At 34.0% G+C, this 18,950-nt stretch overlaps 1 long non-coding RNA gene and 1 pseudogene across 1 annotated transcript; both read left to right on the top strand.

The window, feature by feature from the left end:
- The first annotated feature begins 8 nt into the window (after nucleotides 1-8).
- Nucleotides 9-8,252, top strand: LOC145717806 (uncharacterized). The gene is made up of 2 exons (XR_014141242.1): nucleotides 9-4,970; nucleotides 7,924-8,252. It is a non-coding gene; the product is annotated as an uncharacterized LOC145717806 (long non-coding RNA).
- A 4,155-nt stretch (nucleotides 8,253-12,407) lies between these two features.
- Nucleotides 12,408-17,414, top strand: LOC145717805 (translationally-controlled tumor protein-like; annotated as a pseudogene).
- Nucleotides 17,415-18,950: the final 1,536 nt, after the last annotated feature.

Below are 18,950 nucleotides of genomic sequence, written 5' to 3'. Positions count from 1 at the left end.
TTGCAAATGGCAAGATCTCATTCCTTTTGATGGCTGCATAATATTCCATTGTATATATATACCACATCTTCTTTATCCATTCATCTGTTGATGGACATCTTGGCTCTTTCCACAGTTTGGCTATTGTGGACATTGCTGCTATAAACATCGGGGTGCACGTACCCTTTCGGATCCCTACTTTTGTATCTTTGGGGTAAATACCCAGTAGTGCAATTGCTGGATCATATGGTAGCTCTATTTTCAACTTTTTGAGGAACCTCCATACTGCCAAAAAACAGACTTTTAACAATAGAGAACAAACTCATACTTACAGGATATTAGGTGGGGGGGGTATGGATGAAATAGGTGAATGGGATTAAGAGTATGCTTATCTTGGGGTGCCTGGGTGGCTCAGTTATTAAGCGTCTGCCTTCGGCTCAGGTCATGATCCCAGGGTCCTGGGATCGAGCCCCGCATCGGGGGCTCCCTGCTCTGCCGGAAGCCTGCTTCTCCCTCTCCCACTCCCCCTGCTTGTGTTCCCTCTCTCGCTGTGTCTCTCTCTGTCAAATAAATAAATAAAATCTTTTTTTAAAAAAAAGAGTTTGCTTATCTTGATAAGCACTAACATAAAATTTTTGAATCACTATATTATACACCTGAAAATAATATAACAGTGTACATTACCTATAATGAAATTAAAATTAAAGTGAATCTTTTGTAGGCAGCATGTAGTTGGATCGTGACTTCATTTTTAAATCCATTTTTCCATTCTCTGCCTTTTGATTGAAGTTTAATCCATTTATAGTGAAAGTAATTATTAATGATGAATGACTTCTACTTCTACTTTGCTATTCTTACTTCTACTTCTTTGCTATTTGTTTTCTATATGTCATATCTTTTTTGCTCTTCACTTCCTCCATTACTGTTTTCTTTTGCACTTGATTTTTTTCCTAGTGAAGCATTTTGATTCAACTCTCATTTTCTTTTCTATATATTTTTTAGTTATTTTCTTATTTGTTAACTTGGGGATTACAATTAATATCCTAAATTTATAAAAACCTAGTTTGAATTAGTACCAATTTACTTTCAATAATATACAAAGTTTCTATTCCTATGATTTCAATCCCCCCATCTTGTTACTGTTACAGATTATTTGTATACATGTGTGCCCTGCCCATTAACAGTTTTATAATTATTGTTTTATGTATCTGTATTTTAAATTAAAACAAGAATTATAAACCAATAGTATGGTAATACTGGCTTTTTCATGTTTACCTATGTACTTACCTTTACCCATATTCCTTATTTCTTCAGAAGACATCATGTTACTGTCTAGTGTTCTTTCATTTCAGCTTGAAGTACTCCCTTTAGCATTTCTTGTAGGGCAAATCTACTAACAACAGAAGCTTTTTGTTTGTATTTATCTGGGAATATCTTAATGCCTTTTTTTATCTTTGAGATATATTTTTGCTACATACATAATTCTTATTTGACAGGTTTTTCTTTCAGCAATTTAAATATGCCATCCAAATGCCTTCTGGCTTTCCTATTTCTCATGAGAAATTGACTTTTTCCCACTGAGAATCCCTTATTTGTCATAGGTTGTTACTCTCCTGATACTTTCAAGATTCTCCTTGCCTTTAGTTTTTGACAGTTTGATTATAGTATGGCTCGTGTGGCTATCTTTGGTTTTTCATACTTGAAATTCATTGAGCTACTTAAAATGTAGATTTATGTCACATATCAAAATATGGGAATTTTAAACAATTATTTCTTTAAATACTATTTCTGCTTCTTTCTCTCTTTTCCCCCTGTGACTCCCATTATTTGTATGTTGGTGTGCTTGATGTTTCTCCAGAGGTATCTTAGACTGTGTTCATTTTTCTCCATTCTTTTTACTTTCTGTTCCTGAAACTGAATATTCTCAATTGAACTATTTTTAAGTTTGCTGATTTTTTTCTTCTAACTGCTCAAATCTGCTCTTGAACTCTTCTAATGAATTTTTCATTTCAAGTATTTTTTTTTTTATCTATAGAAACTTTGTTTCTTGTTTTTATGGTTTCTATCTCTTTATTGATATTCTCTATTTCTTGAGACATTGTTCTCCAGCTTTTGATTGCCTTTTTTTCATGCCTTCCTTTAACTTTTTCCACATGCTTAGGATACTTGCTTTAAAGTCTTTAAGTCCAATGTTTGGGCTTACTCAGGGACAGTTTCTACCTTGTTTTCTTTTCTTTTCTTTTTTCTTCTTGTAAAAGGGGTAGACTTGTTTCTTTACATGCTTCATTTTCTTTTGAAAACTAGACATATGGAATATTATAATGTGGTTACTCTATAAATCAGGTTTTCTTTCCATGGCTTTTTGTTGCACCTTGTTGTGTGTTGTAATTTTTTGTTTGTTTAATGACTTTTCTAAATTGTTTTTTAAAGACTGTATTCTTTGTCATTTTTGGTCTCCAAAGTCTCTCTTCTGTTATCTTAGCAGTCAGCTAGGAATTTGACAGATATTTCCTTAAATATCTGTAGCCAAAAAAATTTAAAAGACACTTTCCCAGTTTTTGCTGTGTTGGGGCATTCCTTCAATGCTTAGATCTGCAATTTACATTTTTCCTTCTTCCTTCACTTCCTACCCACACAGCAGGAGATAAAGTCTTAGGATCTTTTCAGTATTTTCTCAGCATATGTGTGGCTTTCTAGACTTTTTTGTTATATCTGGGTGCTTTTAAAAGCCCTAATTCTCCCATGTATCTCTTTCCCTAGCCTTTTCCTTTCCTTTCCAAGCTTTTTGGTCTGTTTATTGCTTATCCCACGTGGTTGGAGCAGTGTGTTTATCTATAAATGATTTCAACAAGTGCTGCCTGATAATCCACTTCTTTAAGAAAATTCCATGGCAGAGCACTGGGTGTTATATGAAAACAATGGATCATGGATCACCACATCAAAAACTAATGATGTATTGTATGGTGACTAACATAACATATTAAAATTTAAAAAATTTAAAAAAAAAAAGAAAATTACATGATAGATAAAAAAAAGAAAGTCAAGTCTTCAGACAATGCCTTGGGGAACCTTCAGAGAGGTGAGGTAACAAACACACATTTCTTTGAGAATAAGATCTGTGTTGCCCTCTGGATCAAGCAAGGTAAACCAAGAACACAGGCAGCCATCCCCATGGCTGCCTATGAGCTAGGTAGTGTAGGATGGTATGTGGTAAGTTAAAAGGCTACAACACTGTTACTGAAAATTAGCAGTTTTTTTCCTCATTAAACGTTCCCTTGGTTATTGTAAGTATTTTTTTTATTAGATTACAGTTTTATAAAACATTTGCTTTTGACAGTTTTTGCCACTTTAATTTCTTCTTTTAGTAAAGAACAGTGTTTTGGAGTTTCTTACTCCACCATTTTCAATGACATCACAACCATGAAAATTTTCAATCAAGCCAACTCACACACATATTAGAAGTTTCATGTCACTCTGTTTAGGTGGTCTAATAAATATGTAGACAATTTTGAGGTTCCAAAAAAGTTATGAACCTAGGTACATTGCTCAAACAAGCAAATCCCTGGAGGAGATGTACCTTTACCTTAGGCCTTAAAGAATTACAATAGATTTATTTCCAAGGAAAATATGTACTTCACAATCAAAAATCACAAAAGACACATGAGGAAATTAGATTCAAGACCTAGTCCTCTAAGAATCAAAACTCTCAGGAACTTTGGAGTTTGGAATTTTCAATCATGGAGTATTAAAAATATTTAACAGGTTTCTAGAAAAAAGAAATGAAATTATCAATTAAGTGCCAACAAAAACCCTAAATATATTAGAAAAAATACAAACTGAAGTTCTGCAAATGACAGTGTATACTAATTGAAATTGATATTTTATAACATTAAATTCACATGAAGAGAAAATTCATTAAGTGGAATTTAGGTTTGATTATTTTTTTCTGCAGTTAGCAATAAGAGAATATTTCATATAGAAGGAAAAGAAGGAATAAGAGGCAACATTTGAAGAGACAATGATTGAGAATATTTCAGAATTAATGAAAAACATAGAAGCCACATCTTCAGAAACCCCAGTGAATCTAAAGCAACTTAAGAAAAACTTAAGAATCTTAAGCAACTATACATATCATAGTAAAATTGTAGACATCAAACTCATATATACGAAATTAAGAGGAGCTTAATATGAGCTAGAGAAAATAAATTGCCTTCAAAGGAATACCATTTATACATGCAGCTGATTCTCAACAGTATCAATGGAAGCCAGAACACAATGGAATTAAACCCTCAATGTAAAAGAGACAAACCTATCAATGTAGAATGCTACCCCCAGAGAATGAGAGAGAAAAAATAGTTACATGAATCTAGCTTTTGGATCTAATTTTTAGGGTATAGGAAACATACGACACAAGACAAGTGAAACAATATCATGAATATTCAGTCAAATTAAGAATGTAGGATATTGTTCAAAATAATCATCACAATTTCTTCAGAAAGTCAGTGTCATGGGGAAAAAGCCGAGAGGAGAAACTATGGTAGATTAAATGAGATTCAAGAAATATGACAACTAATGCATGTGTGATTCTTGATTGGAACCTGGTTTGTAAAACTGCTATAAACCACATTTTGGAACAACTGGGAAAATTTTAATTTGGAATGGATCAGATATAGAGAATTATAGTTAATCTTACTGCTAGTGATAACGGTAGTTTGGTTATGTAGGAGAATGTTCTTATAGTTTGAAGATGTATGTTAAATTATTTAGGCTTACATGTTTTGGTGTAACTTATTTTTAAAGGCTTAGGCCAAAAAAATGTAAAAAAGATAAATATGTATTTATTTATTCATTTATTTTATTTTATTTTTATTTAAATTCAATTAGCCAACATATAGTAAATCATTAGTTTCAGATGTAGTGTTCAATGATTCATCAGTTGCATATAACACCCAGTGGTCATCACATCACGTGCCCTCCTTTATTGAATCCAGGTAGGTATAAAGGTGTTTTCTATTCTGGATTTTAATGTATATTCTAAATGTTCATTAAAAATTAATGCAAGAATGATGTTGAAATACAGACATTTCAGATAAATAGTAATAGATTTTCCAAAAGCAAATTCACTAAAAGAAATTTTAAAATTGTAAATCAGGCAGAAGAGGATGACTTGAGATGTAAAAAGGAATGAAAAGCAATAAAAGCAAAAATATGTGTAAATCTAAAGAAATATTGGCATAAAAAATAATGATATCTTGCGAGACGAAAACATAGCAAAGAAATACATGACAAGAATGTGATTTGGGAGGTGATTAGAGTTTAAAGTGTTTTGAGTTTGGAAGGTTTTTATTCTTTTCAGTAAGAATGTATAAGGTAACCACTAAAATAATAGAAATAGAACATACAGCTTTTGAATTAGCAGATTTTTAAAACAGAATAAGAAAAAATATTCAAGTCAATTCAGAAGCAGCAAAGGAGAGAAAAGCAGATGAGTTTAGAAAGGTAGAAAGCACAAAACAAAATGGAAAATAAATGTAAATATATTATTCATTACAAAAATGTAACAAGATTAACATTCAAAGGACAAAGATTTTCAAACTGGTTGCAGAAAGAATCCAAGTGTATCTTGTTTGCAAAAAAATGTATCTAAAAGAAGGATACAAAATTATCAAAATTAAGAGAATAAAAAATTATGTATCATACTAGCTAATAAAAAATTCTGATGTAACTTTATTAAACTGTGAAAAATAGAATTTGATCAAGATGGTAACTTTATGATAAAATGTCTAATTTATCAGGAATACATAACAGTTACATTTTGTATTTACCTAATAAAATAACTTCAAGATGTATAAACAAATATTCAAGGAATTATATGAAGAAATAGTTATGCCCATAATCACAGTGGGAGATTTAAAGACTAATTGTTACATCAAGGAACAATAAGAAACAAGTGATAGAACATTTCAGCAACAAAATAAGTTTTATTTAAAGAAAGCATGTAAGACACTGCACCTAACAATTTGAGTATATACATTCTTTAAAACAAAACTGGAGCATTTACTGAAAGAGTTATAAAACAAATCTCAACAAATCTCAAAGAATGGTTATATAGATTATGTTATTTGACCACTATACAAGTAAGTTAGAAACCAAGGGGCACCTGGGTGGCTCAGTTGGCTAAGCGTCTGCCTTCGGCTCAGGTCATGATCCCAAGCTCCTGGGATCGAGTCCCACGTCAGGCTCCCCGCTCAGTGGAGAACCTGCTTCTCCCTCCCCCTCTGCTGCTCCCCCGCTTGTGTTCTCTCTCTGTCATAGCAAAATGATAACTTCAAACAAAAAAATATTTTGAAATTTAGGCACACTTCACAATCTATGGATTAAAGAATTCAAAGTGGAGGTTATAAAATGTTTACAACTGAATAATAAAAATATTTTACCGCAATTTCATTAATATCTTGGGGTTAAATTTTCATCATCCTTGTTTCTAACAAATATTATGTCATTACATCTTTAAGGAACTACTATGAAGATTTTTTTATTTTATAGACAAGGAAACTCTTTGGGAGGGGGAGAACCAGCCTTGTCAAGATACATCACACTATTTCCCATATTTTCAGGTTTTTAACTCAATAACTTCTTTCTGGCTACAAAAGTAATAGATGTTTGTTGTAAATTAATTCCAACAACACAGAAGCATTTATCCCTTGTGTCTTCTTTCTTTTTCCATCTCTACAGAAAATAGTGTGGGTCTTGATTTTAGGTTAACGATGTATCTAGTCTATCTTTCCATGGTTTTCATTTAATATATCATGCCTGTCTTTCCATTTAAAGTACAGATTTAATCTCTTTCTCTTTTTAAAGATTTCCTACTCTTCCATTTGTTCCTGAGTGAGGAACATTGTGCTTCTTTCCCATTTCTACTACTACAAACTAGCTACAGTGATCAACTTTCTCTGTACAATTTGCACTTCAGAAGGAAGTATGTATATCTACATGAAAAGTTCTAGACCTAAAACTTTTACCAAAAGGCCTGAACATTGTATATTTTACTATTTATTTCTAATAGATCATCCAAATGTTGTAATATATATTTCAGCCAACAGCATATTGCAGTGTCTAGTTCCCCACACCTTTGCAAACACTGGCTGTTTTGTTTTTTGTTTTGTTTTGTGGGTTTTGTTTTTTTTGTTTTTTTTTTTGCTTTTTATTTTATTTATTTTTTTGTCCTGCTTTTTTTTTTATTATGTTCCATTAGCCACTGTATAGTACATAATTAGTTTCTGATGTAGTGTTCAGTGATTCATTAGGTACGTATAACACCCAGTGCTCATCACAGCACATGTCCTCCTCAATACCCATCACCCTATTACCCCATCCCCCCACCCCCCTCCCTTCTGAAACCCTCAGATTGTTTCCTGAGGTCCATAGTCTCTCATGGTTTGTCTCCCTCTCTTATTTCTCCCCATTTGGATTTCCCTCCCTTCCCCTATGGTCCTCCGTGCTATTGCTTACGTTCCACGTATGAGTGAAACCATATGATAATTGTCTTTCTCTGCTTGACTTACTTCACTTAACATTCTTTATATTTTGTGTGTGTGTGTAGTTTTACAGAGAAAAAAGTAATTGTTTCCATCGTAAGTAATTTCAGTGGTCACAAAGCATTCTATCTTATGACTGTGACATCATTGAACTATTTCATGTAGTTGACCATTTAGGATGATTTTCACTTTTCCTCCTACAAAATATACAGCAATGAACACTGTGGTAGGCTGAAAATTGCCTCCCAAAAGATACCAATGTTTTAACTCCTGGAACCTGTGAATGTTACCATATATGGCAAAAAAAAGGGTCTTTTGGGATTTGATTAAGTTAAGGAAATTGAGATGGGCAGATTATCCTGAATTAGTAGAGGGCTCTGAATGGAATCATAAATTTCTTTTTAAGAGAGATTTAGAGGGACCTTCACACAGAAGAGAAAACACACAGAAGGGGAAGAAGACAATATGACCACAGAGGCAGAGATTGGGGTAATGTAACCACAAGCCAAGGAATGCTAGCAGCCACCGGATGCTGGAAGAGGCAAGAAAGGGATTGTTCCTGAGAACCTCTGGAGGAAGCATGGCACTACCAACACCTTGCTTTTGGCCTAGTGATACTGATTTTGCATTTCTGCTCCCCACAATTGTGAGAATAAATTTCTGTTATCAGCCACCCAATCTGTGGCAATTTTTTACACTAGCAATAGGAAATAAATACTAACATTCTTTTAGTTATTTCATTTGTTAAAGTATATGTTTCAGGTGTATCATTTGACTCATTCTGCCAAAGAATCAACAGGTTTCCTCCTTCCCCCTGCAAATTTATGATTATAATAACAGGACCTACAGGACTGTGTGTATATGTGAGTATGCACTGAGCATATGTGTAAGTGCACATGCACACTACACATCTGTTGATATCTGTCAAATTTGCTTCCCCTTGGAACTTTATTGCTGTCCTACCCCTGTCGTTTCTAAATTCCATCCATCCTGGGAACCTGGGTGGCTCAGTGGGTTAAGCGTCTGCCTTTGGCTCAGGTTATGATCCTGGGGTCCCAGGATTGAGTCCCATATTGGGCTCCTTGCTCAGCAGGGAACCTGCTTTTCCCTCTGCCTGCTGCTCCCCCTGCTTGTGCGCATGCTCTTTCTCCCTGACAAATAAATACAACCTTTTAAAAAATAAAAAATAAATAAATTCCATCCATCTCGTAACAGATGAGTTAAGCTGGTGACTAAAGGATGACAATTTTAATTAAATTTTTGGAAACATCCTTTACTATGACATTAGGATTCACTTTTTTAAGTAGCAATGCTGACTCAAATAGAATGCCTAAATTTAATTCAGTTTCACAGGTGGCACCCAGAAAAGTTTTACCAATTTACAATATACAGATTGGAATTAAATATAAAGGCATCGGGGAGTGAGAAATGTAACCATCCTGACATTTCACAAAAGAATAGGGTCTAGTTTCTGTCAAGGACCATCTTCCAAGCTTTAGCCATAGTTAGTTGCCTTACAAGTGATCAGTAATAGACAAGAATTTATGCATAAGTGCCTCCCAAAGCAGCTTTGTAGTCATTCATGACAAGACCACAAGGCTTGGATTTAACCAACTTTGGTATTTATCTTAGGACCAGGAGAGGGAAAATGATTAAAGAATATGAATTGTAACAAAACAAGAAATAAAGATTGACCAACTAAAATATTAAAAGAATTAAAAGAATCTTTAAATTCATATGTAATGAAAAAAATACTGGTTTTCATTTATGACATTGGTGAGGCTTTTCATATTAAATGTTGGATACATAAAATAAGAGGAATTGAGTAAACAAGCATGCCAATAACTTGCTGCAAGGACTGTTCTATGATATGACTTTAATGCAGAAATAATTTTATAATATAAATAAACAGAGGAGGTCCATATTTTCGGGTCCAGCACTCGTGGAAATACATAATTAGGAAATTAAGTAGACAAATGAGACAAGATAAAATGTGTGTATGATGATGGTTATCATGGCTTAAAACATTAGACAGTCTGTCTATTTCATATTAATAACAAAAAAGTGACAGTTTAGCACTAATAAATGCTATTGGCAGCATCTAAACCACAAATAATGGTGAGCTCTAGGATTCTAAAGGGAATGCAGATGCCAATGAGAAGGGACAGTGTATTCACTTAAAAAGACTCACTCAAATATTAGATGCCAACAGCTTCACTCCTCTCCAGATAATTTTATAAATATCACAAGAATTGCCTCATATTCTCCAGACTAGACAGCATCACACCAGGAAGGCAAAGGGTTAGGTTCTCCTGTGGGCTCCTGTCTTTGGAATCTGAAAGAAAAGGCAAAAGCAGTTAACAGGGAAGAGTACTCAGAGTGTGTGACCATCTAGCCAGCTGAGGGCAGGACTTCCATGCATGAAGAGCTGCTATCTGAGAGACAAAACCCAGCAATCCTCATCTCTGTCAAGTAGTGACTGTGATTAGCACTATGCTAGACACTAGGTTAAAGTGATAAAATACACAGACTGAATTTCACAGTGATTGTGAAAACTAGAAGGAACCATGCATTTCACTAGTGTCTTATATTTCATTCTTCCTTAGTGTAACACAAATACCTCAATCAGACCTTACATTCAAAATATGATATTGAAATTAAAATGTATAAGTGTTTATCATGAAACTACAATAATGAGATGATTTGGTGATGAGTTAAAAATAGAACTATAGAACAGATTAGAAATCAGAAACTGACCAAAATAAATACAGAGATTTTATATATAATAAAGATGGCATGACATTATTCAAAAATGGTATCTGGGGAGTAATATCAGGGAAGATGGTGGAGCAGAAAGTACCATGAAACCATCTCTCCACTTAGAAAATAATTTTACTGGTAAAAATTGTCTGAAGTAACTAGATTGAAATTATGGATTCTATTTGAACTTTTGCAGCTTTCAGGGGAAAACTTAGCTGATAAACTATGGATTATAGTCAATTTCAGCCTTCAGTTTGGTAGCATCTACTAATTCTCCAATCTCCAGGCTCATGGCAGGCAGCTGTGGGACACAAACCTGCATTTGAAACATGACTTGCTGGAGCCAAGGTGGACAGCAAAGACATTGTCCTCTAAGAATTGGTGTTTGTGTTCTGATTTTTGATAGTTTCAGATCACTGAGATGCAAGTACAGAGGCTGGTCATTGTTTCGCACCTACCAGCTAAGGTGGCTTCCAAGGTATGTAGAGGAGATGCACCTGGGGTATTTGGGCGGGAGGGGGGGCATTCAAAACAACTGCATATACACGATAATTTAGAAAGCCACTGTGCATGTACAAGGAAAGACACAGTCTCAGAAAAGCCCTGAAAAGACTTTAAACTTTCACCTCAGGCTGATTTCCAGCAAAGAGGCACCCTACAACCATAACATAAAAAAACAGCAAAATCCTGGATATGGCAAAGAGAATCTAATTTCCAAAGTTACTACATTATAAGATTCAAATGTTCAGTTTTCAACAAAAGATCATAAGGCATACAAAGAAACACGAGAGTGTGGCTCATTCAAAGGAACAAAATAAATCTACAGAAAACTTACCTGAGGAAGCACAGGTTTCACACATTAAAAAAGACTTCAAAACAACTGTCTTATAGATGCTCAAAAAGCTAACAGAAGACATGGACAGAGAAAGGAATAATGTATGAACAAAATGAGGTTATCAATAAAGAGAAATAATAAAAAGAAGCCAAAAAGAAATTTTGGAATTGAAAGCTAAAATAACTGAAATGAAAATATACTTTAGAAGCTCAAAGACATATTTGAGAAAGCAGTGAAAAGAATCAGTTAATTTGAAGTAAGGGCAATGGAAATTATTGAGTCTCATGAATAGGAAGAAAAAATATGAAGAAAAGTGAACAGAACCTAAAACACCTGTGGGACACCATCAAGCTGACCAATAGACCAACATATACAATTGTAGGAATTCCAGAGAAGAGAGATAGGAGCAGAGATTTGTTTTTTGGGTATTGAGTTTTATAAGTTCTATATTTATTTTGGATACTAATGGTTTATCAGATATGTCATTTGCAAATATCTTCTCCCATTCAGGTTGACTTAGTTTTGTTGATTGTTTCCTTTGCTGCTAAGTGAAATAAGTCAGAGAAAGATAACTACCATATGATTTCAATCAATTGTGGAATTTAAGAAAAAACAGATGAACAGAGGACGGGGAAAGAGAGAGGCAAACCAGAAAACAGACCCTTACTATAGAGAACAAACTGAGGGTTGCTGGAGAGGAGGGGGGGGCGTTAAATGGGTGATGGGTATTAAGGAGGGCACTTGTGATGAGCACTGGGTGTTGTATATAAGTGATGAGTTACTAAATTCTACACCTGAAACTAATATTACACTGTATGTTAACTAACTGGAATTTAAATAAAAACTTGAAAGAAAAAAAAAGAGCAGAAATTATCCAAAGAAATAATGGCTGAAAACTTTACAGATTTGATTAAAGATATGCACATACAAATCTAAGAGGCTCAATGAACTCCATGTAGGAAAAACAAACTGATCCACACTGACACATTATAATCAAACTACCAAAGGAAAAAGACAAAGAGAATCTTGAAAGCAGGAAAAGAAAAGTGACTTGTCACATACAACGCATCCTCCTTAAGATTATCAGCATCAAACACCTTGGAGGCCAAAATGTAGTGAGTTTATATATTCAAAATGCTGAAGGAAAAAATTATACCAAGAATTCTTTATAGGGCAAATACTATTTTAAAAAAAATAGAGAGAAATTAAAACATTCTCAGATAAACAAAAGTTGAAGGTGATCATTTCCACAAGATATACCCTGCAAGAAATGCTGAAGGGAGCAAATTAAAATGAAAAGGATACTAGAAATAAAGAAATGAAGAAATAAAGACCTATAGTAAAAATAAATACAGGGCAATTTCAAAAGCTAGTATCATTTTATTTGGGGTAGTAACTCCACATTTTAAAATACTATTTAAAACACAAGTAAAAAAGCAATCATTAAGCTATGCTTTTGGGTGCACAATGTGTAAAGATATAATCTGTGATAATAACAGAAAGAAGGGTGATGGAGCTGTATGGAGGAAAGTTTTGTAGGCTACTGGAGTTCAGTTGGAATGAATTCAAATTAGATTGTTATGACTTTAGAATGTTAAATGTAATCCCCATGGTAACCACAAAGAAAATATCTATAAAATATATCCAAAAGAAAATGAGAAGGCAGTTAAATATTTTATTACAAAAATCAATTCAATACAAAAGAAGGCAATAATGGAGGAAATGAGGGGTGTAAAAGCTATAAGACTTATAATAAATAACAATGGCAGAGGTAAGCCTATTCTTATCAATAATTAAATATAAATGGATGAAACACTCCCATCAAAATAAATAGATTTGTAGAAGAGAATAAAAAAACATGATCCATCTACATGCTCTCCATAAGAGACTCACTTTATCTCCAAAGACAGACAGATTGAAAATGAAAGAACGGAAAAAGATATTCCATACAAATAGCAACCAATAGAAAGCTGTATTGGCTATACTAATACCAGAAATAATAGACATAGATTTTAAGCGATTATAAAAAACAGGACATTTTATATTAATAAAGGGTCAATACAGTAAGAAGATATAACAAATACAAATATTTACATACCTAATAGACACTTTATGAAGCAAAAATTGAAGAATTGTAGGGAGAAATACTTCTACAGTAATAAAGACTCAATACATCATTTTCTGTAATGTGTGGGTAAAGTAGGTAGAAGATAAGTAAGGAAATAAAAAACTTGAACAACATAATAAACGAACTAGACCTAATCAACAATACAGAACACTCTACTCAACAAAAGCAGAATACATGTTATTCTCAAGTGCACATAGGACATTCTCCAAAAAAGACTGTATGTTAAGCCATAAAACAAGTCTTGATTTATTTAAAAAGAAAGATATACAAAATATCTTCTTCAATGATGTGGCATTAACTTAGAAATCAATAAAAGAAGGAAAACTGGAAAATTCACAAATTGTGGAAATTAAACAAGATCAAATAACAAATAGGTCAAAAATGAAATTACTAGGAAAATTAGAAAATACTTAAAGATGAATGAAAACAAAAACACAACATACCAACATATATGAGATGCAGCAAAACCCATGCTAACAGAGAAATTATAGCTGTTAATGCATACATTAAAAAATATAAAAGTCTATGGAGAGCAACATGCAAAAGAATGAAACTGGGCCACTTTCTTACACCACACACAAAAATAAATTCAAAATGAATTAAAGACTTAAATGTGAGACCTGAAACCATAAAAATCCTAGAGGAGAACACAGGCAGTAACCTCTTTGACATCTGTCATAGCAACTTCTTTCTGGATATGTCTCCAGAGGCAAAGGAAGCAAAAGCAAAAATACACTGTTGGGACTTCATCAAAATAAAAAGCTTTGCACAGGAAAGGAAACAATCAACAAAACTAAAAGGCAACCTACTGAATGGGAGAAAATATTTGGAATTGACATATCTGATAAAGGGTTATTATCAAAAATATATAAATAACTTATACAACTCAACACCCCAAAAATTAATAATCCAATTAAAAAATAGGCAGAAGACATGAATAGACATTTTTCCAAAGAAGACATCCAGATGGCCAACAGACACATGAAAAGATGCTCAACATCACTCATCATCAGGGAAATATGAATCAAAACTACAATGAGATATCACCTCACACCTGTCAGAATGGCTAAAATGAACAACACAAGAAACAACAGGTGTTGGTGAGGATGTGGAGAAAGGGGAACCTTCCTGCACTATTGGTGGGAATGCAAACTGTTGCTGTCACTCTGGAAAACAGTATGGAGGTTCCTCAGAAAGTTAAAAATAGAACTACCCTAAGATCCAGCAATTGCACTACTACGTATTTACCCCCAAAAATACTAACTCAAAGGGATACAGGCACGCTGATGTTTATAGTAGCATTTTCTACAATAGCCAAATTACGGAAAGAGCCCAAATGTCCATTGACTGATGAATAAAGAATGGTGTGTGTATACACACACACACACAAACACACACTGGAATATTATCCAGCCATAAAAAGATTAAAATCTTGCCATTTGCAAGGGCATGGATGGAGCTAGTGTGTATTATGCTAAGCAAGATAAGTCAATCACAGAAAGACAAATACCATGATTTCACTCATATGTGGAATTTAAGAAACAAAAGAAATGAGCAAAGAGGAAAAAAAGAGGCAAATGAAGAAAGAGACTCATAACTATAGAGAAAAAACTGATGTTACCAGAGGGGAGGTGGGAAGGGGGATGGGTTAAATAGGTGATGGGGATTAAGGAGAGCACTTGTGAATACTGGGTGTTGTATGGAAGTGTTGAATCACTGTGTTGTACACCTGAAACTAATATTACACTGTATGTTAACTAACTGGAATTTAAATAAAAACTTTTTTTTAAAATATTTTATTTATTTATTTGAGAGAGAGAGCACATGAGAGGGGGGAGGGTCAGAGGGCGAAGCAGACTCCCTGCCGAGCAGGGAGCCTGATGCGGGACTCGATCCAGAGACTCCAGAATCATGACCTGAGCAGAAGGCAATCGCTTAACCAACTGAGCCACCCAGGCACCCCTTAAATAAAAACTTTTAAAAAGAAGTAAAATTATCTGTTTGCAGATTACTTGATCTTATATGTAGAAAATGCTAAAGATTTTGCACACACATTTACACACACTGATAGAACTAAAGAACGAATTCAGCAAAGTTGAAGGATGCAAAATCAAAAATTAAATATGAGTTGTTTTTCTGTACATGAACTGTGAACAATTCAAAAAGGAAATTAAGAAAACGATGTCATTTACAATAGCATCAAAATAATACAATACTTAGAAATAAACCTAACTATGGAGGTGAAAGACTTGTACACAAAAAAATAAGAAAATATTGCTGAAGTTTTAAAAGACACAAATAAATGGAAAGACATCCCATATTTATGGATTTCAAGGTTTAGTATTATTAAGATGGCCATACTACCTAAAATGCTTTACTGATTCAATACAGTCCCTATCACAATCCCAACATATTTTTTTCAGAAATAGAGAAAACATTCTAAAATCCATATGGAATCTCAAGGGAACTCAAATAGCCAAAACAACTTTGAAAAAGAACAAATTTGGAGGACACACTTCCTGATTTCAAAACATCACAAAGTTACAATAATCAAAACACTGTACAGGCATAAGACAAATAGACCAATGGAATAGAATAAAGATCCTAGCAATATGTCTTTGCATATATGGTCAAATTATATTTAACAAAGGTGCCAAGAACATTTAATGGGGAAAGGACGTCTTATCAACAAATAGAGATGGGAGCTTTTCTGCCTGCTTCTCCTCCCACTGAGTGCCACCCAGGCCGTACCATGGACTCAGAGCTCCCAGCTCCTGCTAATCTAGTGTCACGCTCCTCTCTTTCCAGCTTCTATTATAATCATCTACCCGGACCTCATCAGCCATGATGAGATGTTTTCCAATATCTGCAAGATCCAGGAGATCATGGATGGCCTGTGCCTGGAGATAGAGGGGAAGATGGTTAGTAGGACAGAGAGTAACAATGATGACTTGCTGCTCATTGGTGGAAATGCCTCCACTGAAGGCCCTGAAGGCAACGGTACTGAAAGCACAGAAATCACTGGTGCTGATATTGTCATGAACCATCACTTGCAGGAAACCAGCTTTACAAAAGAAGCCTACAAGAAGTACATCAAAGATTACATGAAATCAACCAAAGGCAAACTTGAAGAACAGAGGCCAGAAAGATGAAAAGCTTTTATGACAGGGGCTGCAAAACAAATCAAGCACACCTTTGCTAATGTCAAAAAACCAGTTCTTTACTGGTGAAAACATGAATCCAGATGTTTGCTTTGCTGGACTACCATAAGGATGATGTGACCCCATATATGATTTTCTTTAAGGATGTTTTAGAAATGGAAAAGTGTTAAGGAAATGGCTATTACTTTGGATATATCACCTGTTGTCATAACTGGCTGATGCTCTTCATCCACACAACACCAGGACTTAGACAAATGGCACTGATGTCATCTTGAGCTCTTCATTTATTTTGACCTTGATTTATTTGGAGTGGAAGCATTTTTTATTATTATTATTATGTTCAGTTAGCCACTGTATAGTACATCATTAGTTTTTGATGTAGTGTTCAATGATTCATTAGTTAGTTGTGTATAACACCCAGGGCTCATCACAACATGTGCCTTGTTTTTAAGAGAAAAACAGATCATGTAGGTTGTCTAAAAATAAATTGCATTTAAATTCATTTGAGAGAATGTCTCATAGTTTAATACATATTTAAATCCATCTTGTGTAATGTCCTGGTGAAGCTAGAGCCTGGTTGTAGACTACTGCTAGGAAGCATAAGACTGCCTGCAGATAATTTCTACACTGAAAAAGTACTCTGGGACAGGTATATAAAAAACAAGAACCAGAAGTTTTAATTCTGAGTTCAAGTAAAGGGAAAGACCATGCTCATAGCTGTGCCAACATTTGAAGTGGATTCCTTACACATTTTATTACCTACAAATGGAAATAGTCAACTCTGGAAGAGATTACCAAAAGAATAAAAAGAGCCTAATACAGTTGGAAGCAAAAACAAAAACAAACACACACACAAATGGTGATGGGAAAACTGGGTATCTATATCCAAAAGAAATTGGGGCCCTTATCTTGTACCATATACAAAAATTAACTCAAAATGGATTAAAGACCTAAATGTAAGAACCCAAATTATAAAATTCTTATAGAAAACAAAAGGGGAAATCTTCATAAATTGGACTTGGCAATGATTTCTTCAATATGACACCAAAAGCACAAGCAACAAAAGCTAAAGTAGACAAATGGGACTACATCAAACAAAAAAAACTTCTGTGTATCAAAGAGCACAATCAACAGAATGAAAGGTAACCTATGGAAGGGGAGAAAACAATTGCAAATTATATATCTAATAATGGATAAATATTTAGAATTTATAAAGAACTCCAACTCAACAACAAAAAATCAAATAATTTGATTAAAAAATGGGTAACAAACTTGAATATACATTTCTCCAAAGATATATACAAATGGCCAACAAGCATATGCAAAGATGCTCAACATCACTAATCATCAGAAATGCAAATCACTACATCAAAAACTAATGATGTACTGTATGGTGACTAACATAATAAAAATTTTTAAAAAAGAAATGTAAATCAAAACCATTATGTGATACTACCTTATACCCATTAGGATGGCTACTATAAAAAGAAAAACACATAACAACAAGTTTCAGCAAGGATGTGGAAAATTGGAACACTTAAGAAATGCTAGTGGGATTGTAAATGGTGCAACCACCATGGAAAACAGTATGGAGGGTCCTCAAAAATTTTAAAATAGAATGACCATACTATCTAACTATCCTACTTCTGAGTACATATCTGAAATAATTCAGGTTTTGAAGAGCTACCTCCATGCCCATGATAATAGCAGCACTAATCACAATAACCAAGAGGTTGCAGCAATTTAAATGTCTAATGCAGGATGAACAGATAAACAGAACGTGTACGTGTACAGTGGAATTTTATTCAACATTAAGAAGGAGAGAAATCCTGTCAGATGCTTCAACACAAATGTAACCTTGATGACATGCTAAGTAAAATTAGCCAGTTACATAAAAACGAATAGTGTATGAGTCTGCTTATATAATGTATATAAAGTAGTCAAGTCATAGCTACATAAAAAGTAGTATTGTGGTTTCCATGGGCTGGGGAGAGGGAGAAAGGGGAGTTGATTAATTGGTATAGAGTTTCAGATTTTCAAGATGAAAAATTTCTGGAGATCTTTTCACAATAATGTGAATATACTTTTTTTTTTTTTTAGATTTTATTTATTTATTTGAGAGAGAGAGAGAATGAGAGACAGAGAGCACAAGAGGGAAGAGGGCAGAGGGGGAAGCAGACCCCCCGCTGAGCAGGGAGCCCGATGTGGGACTCGATCCCGGGACTCCAGGATCATGACCTGAGCCGAAGGCAGTTGCTTAACCAACTGAGCCACCCAGGCGCCCTGTGAATATACTTAACCTACTGACCTGTATACTTAAAATTGCTAAATTTTATGTTATTTATTTTTACCATAATAAAAAAACCCTCAAAATACCTAAAACAAATTTTGCTAGTTTTTTGTTATTTTATGTTATTTATTTAGATGCTAAATTTTATGTTATTTATTTTTACCATAATAAAAAAAAACTCAAAATACCTAAAACAAACAGAGATTGAATCAGTAATCAAAAACCTTTCAAGCAGAAAAGTACTATACCAGATACTTTC

Source organism: Leptonychotes weddellii, chromosome X, assembly GCF_054177405.1.
Source record: "Leptonychotes weddellii isolate Sample4059 chromosome X, ASM5417740v2, whole genome shotgun sequence".
NCBI classification, from domain to species: Eukaryota; Metazoa; Chordata; class Mammalia; order Carnivora; family Phocidae; genus Leptonychotes; species Leptonychotes weddellii.
This window is presented reverse-complemented; position numbering and strand designations above follow the sequence as displayed.